The following is a 12,459-nucleotide window of genomic DNA, read 5'->3' on the forward strand; positions in this document are numbered from 1 at the left end:
CAGCTATGCAATTATGACCTWAACGAWGTTCTTTACTGACAGAAGTACAATGGAACGAACTTGTAAAAGAATGCATTGACCAATAATAAACAGAATAATAATAGTAACAGTGATTATGATTGTGTAATCAGCAGTGCTTCCCAATGATGAATCATAGCTAACTGAACACAGGAGGTACAACAGCAAGAGAATGTTGTACTKTACAGTACAACCATCCCCACACATTTTAAATGATGCCTCTGCTGTTCTCAAACATCTTGCATAGCTTTCATTTCCTGTKTTCTGTCCATCACACTGATCTGACTTGACAGGTGACTGGCAAATAACGCCAGGATCAGCAAGAGTGAAGCTGTTGCAGATAATTGGGGTAACAYAATTTCTATAGAAATACAGTAAATCAAATTAAAAAGTTAAACTTCCTCTTTCAAGGAGTTGCTCTGTCTCCGTCAAACAGATTACATTTGATTAAATGGATGTCTTGTTGACGAGTGCAAAGATGTGTGAAGCACACCACCAACAATCACCCTTTCGCCCGTCCTTGTCAATTAGCTCCAGTGAGCAACAGTAACAASACAACTAAAGAGRGAGAGAGAGTCTTGACTATTGCGCAGAATTGACTTAGCTATTGTGCCATGTGAGTCATTGTGGGTGCTTACTGAGGTATGTGGTCTGTAGTACAGGGTAACGGTATATAGAGAGTAGTGGTGAGGTAGTGGTGTGTGCTTCGTGATACACCAATCAGTATCATGGAGACCTGACCTACAGTATAGTACTGTAGGGACTCAAAAGGGTTTGTAACCTGTTCTGGAACAGGATCCATTGGGTGGTGGGTTGCAGTTGTTACACAACYCTCCCCTATTGAAAAGCATGTCAACACTGACTCACTAACTAGTCCTTCATAGGACTTCAGGAGTGATGGWTGTCATGGTCACAATTCCACTTCTGCCACCAACGTAACAAAGCTTTGGCCTCATGTATAATGACTATACAGTATATTGTCCTTGTACAGTGTGTATAAAGGACACATTTTTGACACAAGCACAAGAGAAATGCACATACATTGTTGTCTTCCTGGATCTGCTACAACATTTCAAATGAGTTTGGGCCAAGTTCTGGGCCCAGGCCTTCTGCAGGCCCTTCAGACTGAAGGTTTGTGTATGGTACAACCACGTCAATCTCATTGTCAAAGGATTCATGATCAATGGAGGAGAACATCAGGGGTGTAATAATTAGTCCAAACAGTTGTTTTGCAATGAAAACAAGAGTTTCTATTGGACAAATCCAGGTAGGTCCCTCCCCGTTCCATTCCGTTTAAGAAACGTTTTGCAACAGAATTGGTGTAATGAATATGCCCCAGTTGTGGGCGTACTGGAGGTTTAATCATGTGTACTCAATGACACCCATAGGACAGGATATTAGTTGGTTACGAAATCAAACACCTACTCCTCCCTTGGGCATTCTGTCTGAGGCAATATTGAACACTATACCTGAGGTCTCAAAGTGGTTTTGGTTGTGGTGGGAAATGCGTCATGGAATAATTTTATTTAAGTAAACAGYCAGACTTAGCAGTCCTGTCCATTCCTGTCCGCAGTCCAGCTGTTTTAGAGGGAGATAATGATTTGTTGTGGTAAAAGTGCTTTTGTAAATTGCTTGTTAATGTAGTAGGTAGTATATGAATGTGTTACCATTGAAAAGGGTATCTGTGTAAGTATGCAAAACTATTCAAACCAATAATTGACTCATTAATGAAATGTCTCATTAGATTATATAGGCACGTCTTCTATAACTTTYTCCAATTATAGCAAATTAAGACCTTGTGCCTCATGCAAATCAGTCTGTTGACATCCACCCAGTCCTCGAGTGGTTCAAGTGGCTTTCCTGTTCWAACCAGAAGCCCCGTGGCGGTAGAAAATACATTTAGTTAGGGGAAAACCCTGAGTCTGATATCAAGCCAGGGCTGAGTACCATTCCAAAAACTGTGACCTTATCCATCTGGCCTTAACCAACCTCTTGCACATTGGAAGGTAGAGCTTCTGCTTTCGCCTATCCAGTACTTTCCATTCTGCAAGGTTTAGTCGTCAAGGGCAGAGGAAAGATGTAAGGTTTTTGGAATGGTATGCAGTCCAAGACTAGAGCCACACAATACCACAGCAAAGGTTCCTGTAGCAAACAGGTGAAAATAATACTAGGTTGGCTTGGAAAGCTATTTGGTTAGTTTCTCTTCTAGTGTCAAACTTGGCAGTAGTTACCAAATGCAAATAGGTCGTTTTTGACAAAGGTTTCAAAAAAATTATATTTGATTTATCATGCATCTTCAGTAATCTTTGTCCAGGGCATGACTCATTCCATGTTGCTGGAAACATTTATGATGCACTGCACTCGACAAGAAAACGCCAATGTATGAGCAGTACATCATGTACACACATACTTACCACCCCCATAGCTATCGACATGGTTTGAAAGTCTTTGGTGTGAAGAGATGACACACTGACCATCAGCTATGTCCAATAACTCAGCATGAGAAACACAATAATACCGCTCCACAGCCTATTTGTCACCCTACCTTCCTGGCTGTGTTGCTATTAACCATTCTATGGTAGTTTCAGTACATGTTACATTTGTCATTTCTCTGTGGGAGAGTGAATCAGACACCTAGTCTGGATCAATCTGAAAAACCATCCCAGTGATAAACATGCAGATAGGACTGACTGTGATGGTTGGAGGGGCGGAAGTAGTCTTCTTATTTGATTGAACATGAGAGGATGCAAATTACAGTATTTAGTACCCTGTTGAATGTTGAAATAAAGAATTGTTCAATATTCTTCCTTTAGAAGTGGGGTATTTTTTGCCTTATATACATACTACACATGTTGACATGACTTCACCATAGTTCACACATTTTTCAAATACTGTTGTTTATTTTCAATGGCATACTGTAATTACTGACAAAGCATGGTTTAGAAAGGTCTTCTGAAAATGACTGAGTGTCATGAAATTGGATGACAGAACTAGTCTACATCCAAAAATAGAGAAAAGCATCAAAACCTTATTTTGGTTGACGGAATGAGGTGGACTTGAACGAAGGAAGATATTTGACGTCCATTCGGAACAATTGTGGATGAAGTGAGATTCAGAGCGAGKGACTGGTCTGCCTCTATGGGTAGAGGTGAGTCACAGTACAGTGTTAGGGGACTACTTCAGCGGCAACTGTAAGCTGAGATGTCGCCGAAGCAAAGACATTTTGCCGAGTCGTTCTGCAGAGTTATTTGAGGAAGGAAAGCGAGGAAGGCTCCTGCCACTCTCATTTGAGTATCTTACCTAGKTATTTTCTCATCTCCTTTGGCTTTTTTGTAGCTTTGTGTTTCCCAGTTCACAGGTTTTACAGATGCTCCCAACCCCGTGGCTGCAATCCTTCTAATTTAGTGTAACCTGCGTGCACAACCCATGTTGAATTCCTAGTCTCTGGCAAAGTTTGGAACTGCCAATCTGCGGTCCCTCCACTTTTTTTGGCCCTGACGGAGACATGGATTTCCCCAGAAAACACTGCTACTTCAGCTGCTCTCTCGTCATCTGTGTTCTCACATAGTCCGAGAGCATCAGGTCGTTGTGGTGGTGGCACAGGGCTACTAATTTCTCCTAAGTGGAGACTCTCTTTTCCCCCTCTCTCGTCTATCTCCTTATTTGAATTCCATGCTGTCAGTGTCACTTGTCCACTCAACTTAACATTGTTGTTATCTATCGCCCACCAGTCGCCCTTGGAGAATTCCTCAATAAGCTTGACACCTTGATAAGCTAATATACCGACACTGGCTCACCACTCATCGTACTGGGTGACTTTAACCTCCTCACGCCTGACTTCAATTAATTTCTTTCCACCTCTTTCTTTTCACTCCTTTCCTCTTGACTTCACCCTTTCCCATTCACCTCCCACTCACAAGGCAGGCAATATGCTTGACCTCATCTTCACTAGAGGCTGTTAGCCTACAAACCCCAATCAATGCCTCTTATCACTACTTTGTTTCCCTTGGTGGTCAGATGTCATGCACAGCCGCAATCTTCACTCTCTCTCCCGCTACTCTCTCCTCTTCTATCCTATCCTTTCTTCCTTCTAAATCCTTCTCCCTCCTGTTTCCTGACTGCMTCTTCGACCCTATTATCCTCCCTTTCTGCATCCTATGACTCTCACTGTCCCCTTTCCTCCCAGCCTGCCCGACCTGCCCACTTGACCACATCCCCTCCTCCTTTCTTCAGACCATCTCTGGAGACCTTCTCACTTCCCTCATCAACTCAACCCTGACCACTGGCTGCGTCCCCTCTGACTTAAAGATGGCCAGAGTCACTCCGCTTCTCAACAACCAACAATTGACCCTCTGACGTCAAAAACGACAGACTGGTATCCCTTCTTTCTTTTCTTTCCAAAACACTTGAGCGTGCCGTCTCTGACTATCTCGTTATCTCTCTCAGAACGATTTTCTTGACCATAACCACTCAGGCTTCAAGGCGGCTCACTCAACTGAGACTGCTCCCTTCTGTGCCACCAAGGCTCTCCGCTCTGCCAAAGCTGACTCTCTTTCATCTGTTATAATCCTTGCGACACTCATCTCTGTGTGCCTGGCAGAGATGAGTAGGGTTTGAGCACCCACCACCTCAAGCTCAACCTCAACAAAACGAAGCTGCTCTTCCTCTCGGGAAAGGCCTGCTCGCTACAAGACCTCTCCATCACGGTTGACACCTCCACGGTGTCCCCCTCCAAGAATGCAAAGAACCTTGGCGTGACACTGGACAACAGCTTGTCGTTCTCTGCAAACATCAAAGCAATGACTCGCTCCTGCAGGTTCATGCTCTACAACATTTGTAGACTATAACCTTTCCTCACACAGGAAGCGCTGCAGGTCCTAATCCAGGCACTTGTCATCTAGACTACTGCAACTCTCTGTTGGCTGGGCTCCCCGCTTGTGCCATCAAACCCCTGCAACTTATCCAGAATGTCGACGCCCGCATGGTGTTCAACAGTCCTAAGTTCTCCCATGTCACCCCGCTCTTCCGAACACACAACTGGCTTCCATTTGAAGCTTGCATCATCTTMAAGACCCTGGTGCTTGCCTACGGAGCAGCAAGGGGAACTGCACCTCCTTACCTTCAAGCCATGCTCAAACCCTAAATCCCAACCCTAGCACTCCGTTCTGCCACCTCTGGTCTCTTGGCCCTCCCACCCCTGCGGKAGGCCAGCTCCCACTCAGCCCAGTCAAAGCTCAGCTCTTCTCTGTCCTGGCACCCCAATGGTGGAACCAGCTTCCCCCTAAAGTCAGGACAGTGGAGTCCCTGCCTATCTTTAGAAAACATCTGAAACCCTACCTCTCTGAAGAGTACCTTAAATCAGGGCTCTCCAACCATGTTCCTGGAGAGCTACCCTCCTGTAGGTTTTCGCTCCAACCCCAGTTGTAACTAACCTGGTTTAGTTTATCAACCAGCTAATTATTAGAATCAGGTGTGCTAGATTAGGGTTGGAGTGAACCTACAGGATGGTAGCTCTCCAGGAACAGGGTTGGAGAGCCCTGCCTTAAATAACTCTCACACACCATGACGCTCCTTAAAATGTATAAAACAATTGTACTAGGAAAACAGTTTAACACGAACCCTGTTAAAGAGCATTTATATACATTTGTTGGGCAGAACAGACACCATTATCTGTCATGTACAATAGAGAATTACTGTTTTAATGTGTAGGAGTAGGACATTGTGCATCTCTTTACAGTACTCACCCGCAGCATTACAGATTTTGTGGTAATCAATTTTCCATCCATTCCTTATGTGGTGTTATAAGTTGCTAAACGATCACACTTTTCAGACGTGTGTGTGTGTTAGAGAGAATACAAAGTTAGAGAGAAATTGCTTCCAGTCTAGTGAAGGTACACTACATGACCAAAAGTATGTGGACAATGGCTCGTTGAACATCTCATTMCACAATCATGGGCATTAATACKGAGTTCTTCCACACCGATCTCGCCAAACCATTGCTGTATGGACCTCGCTTTGTGCACGGGGGCATTKTCATGCTGAAACAGGAAAGGGCCTTCCCCAAACTGTTGCCACAAAGTTGGAAGCACAGAATTGTGTAGAATGTCATTGTTTGCTGTAGCGTTAACATTTCCCTTCACTGAAACTAAGAGGCCTAGCCCAAACCATGAAATACAKCACCAGACATTATTCCTCCACTATGCATTGGGTGTGGCTGCTCGGCCAAGGAAACCCATTTCATGAAGCTCCCAAAGAACAGCTCTTGTGCTGACGTTGCTTCCAGAGGCAGTTTGTAACTTGGTAGTGAGTGTTACAATCGAGGACAGATGATTTTTACCCACTTCAGCACTTGGCGGTCCCGTTCTGTGAGCTTGTGTGGCCTACCACTTCGCGGCTGAACCGTTGTTGCTCCTAGACGTTTCCACTTCACAACAGCACTTACAGTTGACCGGGGCAGCTCTAGCAGGGCAGAAATTTGATATATTGACTTGTTGGAAAGGTGGCATCTGTTGAATGTAACTGAGATCTTCAGAAAGGCCATTCTACTGCCAATGTTTGTTTATGGTGATTGCATGGCCGTGTGCTCGATTTTATACACCTGTCAGCAACGGTGTGGTTGAAATAGCCAAATCTACTAATTTGAAGGGGTTTCCACATACTTTTGTATATATAGTGTATGATAACCACTTATTACTAAGAACAACATAGCCGTTTTACCTCCTTCACTTTATATTTAGATCGTTTGGAGGGTGGAAAACTGTTTGAACTGTGTTTGGAGGGAGCAAATCACAGTTGCCTCTGTCCACAATTACACACAGCTGACATTAATCTCACTCCACTGCTTTCTTTCAATCTTATCTGAGGGTCGTTGCCAACAAAGCGCAAATTGATATTTGGGCAATTTTCTAAAATGTTTTCTCATTGGGTGTTTATGCAGAGCTTTAAAGGTATGGCTCTTGACCAGAAAATGCATACCTAACCTATTTGTTGTTGATTCRGAGAGCTTAGGGGCATTTTTCTCAAAAACACTGAATTGACAAATATATTTTTTACCAAAATGTGAGATCAAGTAGGCCTAGTGATGATGAAAAGTTTGACTGTATAGTGTTAGGTCATATTAGGCTTTTTGTAGCTGATAAAATTAGTCAAGGGTTTGTTGTTGATCAGCTATMGTTTGATCAGTTGGTATAGGTTCAAACAAAAGCCTGCACTCTCTGTGGGTCTCCACTCTCCATGGACCAAGATTTCAAAAACAGTTGTAGGGGTGTGAAGATTTTGTTGTTAGCATATGACATCACAAAATGCAAAGTAGGGCTGCTTTTATCTTGGCTTTGAACCTTTCTCTTCATTTCTAACCCATGAAATGGAGGATTGGGTCATCTCAGAAATCTCAGGTAAAAGCAACAATTTAAGGCGATTTTGAAAGAACTAATAGCGCCCTCTTTTGGGTTTCATGTACAGGCACAATTGAACTCATAAAGCAGGCGGCAACTCTTTGTTTTACATCATGGCACCTGATAATTGTCACTGTACATTACGTCAGAGCAAGAGTGTTTTTTAAGGCCATGTGACAATCTGTCAGACGCAAATATCTGGTTTGATATCGGTCTCAGCCTACCTAAAATCATGGCTGATAGAAGAGGATAGAATTCAACCATGATTACCCGTAGCTCCCAGGAAGTTCTCTCTCCAGGTAACAAAAATAAAAGTAGCCTAGGTGCCTACCTAGTCTTGTAAAGTAGGCTAGATAAATACATTTAGGCTACATTATAAATGGGTATATGGAAGGAGAAGGGATGGAAATGACAGAATACATTTTAGAATCAAACTATATTGACCTTGTTATTATCAAAAAACTGAACCTAATATTTAAATATCTGTTTAAAAGGAGGTTATGATTAACTGATTGCCCCTCTCTGTTCTCCCTATAGCCTCCAACAGCTCTGACCAGGGTTGGTGTCTGAATGGAGGCGGAAGAGGAAAAGATCTGGSTTCCACAACGCCAAAACTGCTTCCCCCATCTTAGAATGTAGTGGGTCCAAGGAGCCAAAGGCTTTCCAGGAGCTATTTGCTGTGCCRGCTCCCCCTGCACCCAAGGTCCTGTGGCGGCGTCCAGGGAACGTTAGCCAGAGATGCAGCGCTGTGACCTCCAGGGCCTGGGGCCCAGGCAGAGGGGGTTGGATGGAGCATGTAGGCCATGAGTCTGGTTCAGGGCTGGACCAAGGCCCCTGCCCACTGTGCCTGGTGGGGGCAAAGGGTGACTGCCCCTCCACGTCCCGCCCTAAAGCCACTAAACGCCACCGCAAAGATAAAAGTGACCACCAAACAGATTCAGAAATAATTTCTGGTTCCATCAGGAGGGAATTCATTTTCACAGCTTTGTTTCGTTTCAGCCTGGCTGGAAAAGCTGTATGTAAAGGGGGCATTACTGGGGAAAGGGTGCTAAGGTGGCTCTGTCTATGCAGGGACCCGCAAATCTGACGGCATGCCGGTGAGACAACACACAACTCTTCCCTTTCCTGTGAAAACACATGTTGTCTGTCTGACACTTAATATTGTTTTAGTGTCATACAAAATCTTAAGCCAGTCTGGTTACACAGTCTGTTTCTGCATCAGCCAACTTGTTGTTGTCCTGCTTGTTTAGCAGAGCAACAAAGAACTGATATATTGTTGAAAGCAGAAACAGACTGGTAGTCTTATATATGTTTCTACTCTCACATTCTCAATCTTACACACTTKCAGACTCACCCTACTCACACACTCAAGGGATCTAATCATCATAGACAGCCTTGCAGATTCGTATATTTTTATAGTGTGAGACATTCTGTCTCATCGATGCTATAACTTTTGACTGTCGGCTCTCTATGGCAGTTGACTATTGATTTGTGTTAGTTTTGCACAGTGCTCGACTTGGGCAGGAGCTCACCGGAGCTGAGTACCGSCTCCTCACATTTTCTACTGCTTAAACTCCTGTTCCTTTTATAGAATATTAGCTCAAATGTACTGTGGAGCTCCTGCACCTAAATGGAATCAGTACCGGACTCAAAATGAGTACCGGCACCTATTTCAATCCAAGTCAAGCAGTGCTTTTGAATGAAGCAACTGTAGCTTATTTAAGAAGCCACGGGTCTTTCAAACAAAGAGGTTGCTCTCGATTCCTTCTTACACCTAAACTCCCATAACTCTTGTCCAGTGTCATGGATCAAGCACACACTCGCCTTTCCTGGCCCACCAGGGGGCAAGATTCAACTGAAGCAGTTGCAATGGTAGTCTGAGATATTTTCTTGATGGGAGAATGGAGATCAAATATTCCTCTGGAGTAGTGGATCACACTCTTTTGTACTGTGACATGGCCACCCAAAGTCAATGTGACCTGACACAGGAACAAACACAGGGCCCAGTGTTGAGCTATAACCCAAATGGGACTGAGCTGTGACTCAGCATTTGAGACTGCTCTGCGGTAATACATGCCTTGGGCCATTGTATTGACAGGCCAATTCTCACTTAGGTCATCCTGTTACAGTACATTTTATTTCTCTGTTAGCCCCTCTCCTTTCCAGTGGCAGTGTAGGAAAGTAGTTACACAACCTCACCTAACTTTTCTTTCCAGTAGAAAATCTCAACTTTCTTTTAATTTAGTGAGATCTTGCGCTGCTCCCTTGCAAATCAGGAAGAATGACCCAGTCATTAAACGAGCCTGTAATTATACTGAACAAATATATAAATGCAAGTTACAGTTCTTCCTTGCTGAGCGGCCTTTCAGTTTATGTCGATGTAGGTCTCGTTTTACTGTGGGTATAGATACTTTTGTACCTGTTTCCTCTAGCATCTTCACAAGGTCCTTTGCTATTGTTCTGGGATTGATTTGCACTTTTCGCACAAAAGTACGTTCATCTCTAGGAGACAGAACGCGTCTCCTTCCTGAGCGGTATGACGGCTGCGTGGTCCCATGGTGTTTATACTTGCGTACTATTGTTTGTACAGATGAACTTGGTACCTTCAGGCGTTTGGAAATTGCTCCCAAGGATGAACCAGACTTGTGGAGGTCTACAATTCTTTTTTTCTGATGTCTTGGTGATTTCTTTTGATTCCCATGATGTCAAGAGAAGAGGCACTGAGTTTAAGGTAGGCCTTGAAATACATCCACAGGTACACCTCCAATTGATAATGTTTGTCCATTAGCCTATCAGAAGCTTCTAAAGCCATGACATTATTTTCTGGGATTTTCCAAGCTGTTTAAAGGCACAGTCAACTTAGTGTATGTAAACTTCTGACCCACTGGAATTGTGATACAGTGAATTTTAAGTGAAATAATCTGTCTGTAAACAATTGTTGGAAAAATTACTTGTGTCATGCACAAAGTAGATGTCTTAACCGACTTGCCAAAACTATAGTTTGTTAACAAGAAATGTGTGGAGTGGTTGAAAAACAAGTTTGAATGACTCCAACATAAGTGTATGTATACTTCCAGCTTCAACTGTATCTGCTCTCTATAGCACAATATAACATCAGAATGTGAGAGGGAAGCCTCTTGAACTGAGGGTGTGTGGAGGGTGGGATGGGTCGCTAACAACAGTCAGTGCTTTCCTTTTAGTTGCCCTATGAGAGGTTGCCCAGCTGTTCCTGTGGCTGACCGATGATTTTGCTGGCTGACAATTGTGGCCAGCTTGTTTTTACTCACATTGAAGTTGCTGTATCAGACTGTCATGTTGATGGTTAGGATGCTCTCCAAACTGCAGTACACCATCTCCAGAATATCTTGACCATCTTATTACCTTGCTCTCTTTCTTCCTATCCTTTAACCCAGATTTCTAGTTTGCAAAAAACTGTCCTCACAAAACAGACTATGCATATGTCTGAAAARGGGAAGAATTAAGATAAAACTGAAAATAGATTTTGACCTCAGTCTGAAAGACTGGTAAATGATCTAGACATATTCAGAGCAAAGACAGAGCTTGGACATTTTTCAAATGTTTTGGGGTTATTCAAGCATAACATTGGCTCCAATCTCTACTGTTTTCTGATAAGTACAGCCCCACTGCAAATGCTGGGGCTAGTTCAAAAAGTGAGATATATCTGTACAATTCATGTTTGAGTTGTGAAAGACATTTAAATAAAGCACATGATCTATGTAAAACTTTAAAAAATAAAGATTGAGACAAAGACAAGTTGGAAAAAAATCACAAGTTCTCTTTGAAATATTCTTACAAAACAAATCAAAACATGAATGAATGGAAGAGAGTTACTGAGTTTCTCTGAAAGGAGAGTAATCAAGTCCTTTCATTTTCTTTTTTGATTCTATTCCATGTATTAAACTTTGCTGAATCTCGTTGATAATTATTTTGTTCACATTCTCGTATTCCTTGGCAACATATTAGCTGCACTACCAAACCAACATGCTTGGTATTCAGTCAGTGTCCAAAATTATCAATTTCATTTCAATCGAGATGTGGCTCTGTCAGATGAGAGTTGATGATTTATATAAATAKAATCTATGTGTATCTGCCTGCTGGGCTACTGGACTTGTGAAGCATACATTTCCCAGAAATTGTTTTCCCATGAAAAACGGGAGAAGGTAGACATCACAGCTACACACGATTCCTTTACTTCCTAGCAGATRGCTGTCCTGTAGCACAACAGCGTAGACAAYCAAAGAGTTCTAACCTTTATGCATTTGAGTTTCTTGAAAACATTGTTTAGTTTTGGGAACAAAACAATTCTGTCAGTGCAAGAGTTTTTTATTAATACAATATGTGATTGAATAGGGTTCCTAAGTTTACAAAGAGACACCAAAAGTAAGATTAAATGGGTGTGAAAGAGGGTAATTGTAATTGGAACATAAATAATTCACTTGTTAAAACATTTGATTTCATAATGCTGTACTATTTTGAATGCAGAAWGCAATATTCAACCTGTTTTGTGGTTTTGTTAATTTTGATTAATATGAGTTCAAGTCTAAATGATCACTCTGAAGCTGAAACACYGTTTCCTTCATTAATCAATAGGAATGGCAGGAACAGTAATAATAATTGTAATGAAGGAGACCAAGGGACCATAATACCAATTTCATTGGGAGGAACAGTGATMATTTTAATAAGATGAGAACAGCTCAAGCCCCACTCTGTGACAGGTAATCTCCATTGCCCATTGTCTGATTGTGACCACATTATGCTAATGACGGAGTCTGCGTTGATTTATGCAAGACCCTGAGGGCAGTGGGAGGCGATAAAGTCACCAGACTGGAAAGGTAGGTAGGAATTGTATTATCATATAAAAAGGAAGAGACATTTAGTCATGGGAACTGACCTTCATGGCATCATTTGGAGATACTCTGCAGGATAACAATAAAAGGTACTGTAATACAAAATTGAAGATATAAGTTAACTCAAAGTATATATTAACGCTATGAAAAGTAAGGATTTTCATTGTCTCAAGCTTAGC

This window comes from Salvelinus sp. IW2-2015, linkage group LG35, assembly GCF_002910315.2.
Source record: "Salvelinus sp. IW2-2015 linkage group LG35, ASM291031v2, whole genome shotgun sequence".
NCBI lineage: Eukaryota > Metazoa > Chordata > Actinopteri > Salmoniformes > Salmonidae > Salvelinus > Salvelinus sp. IW2-2015.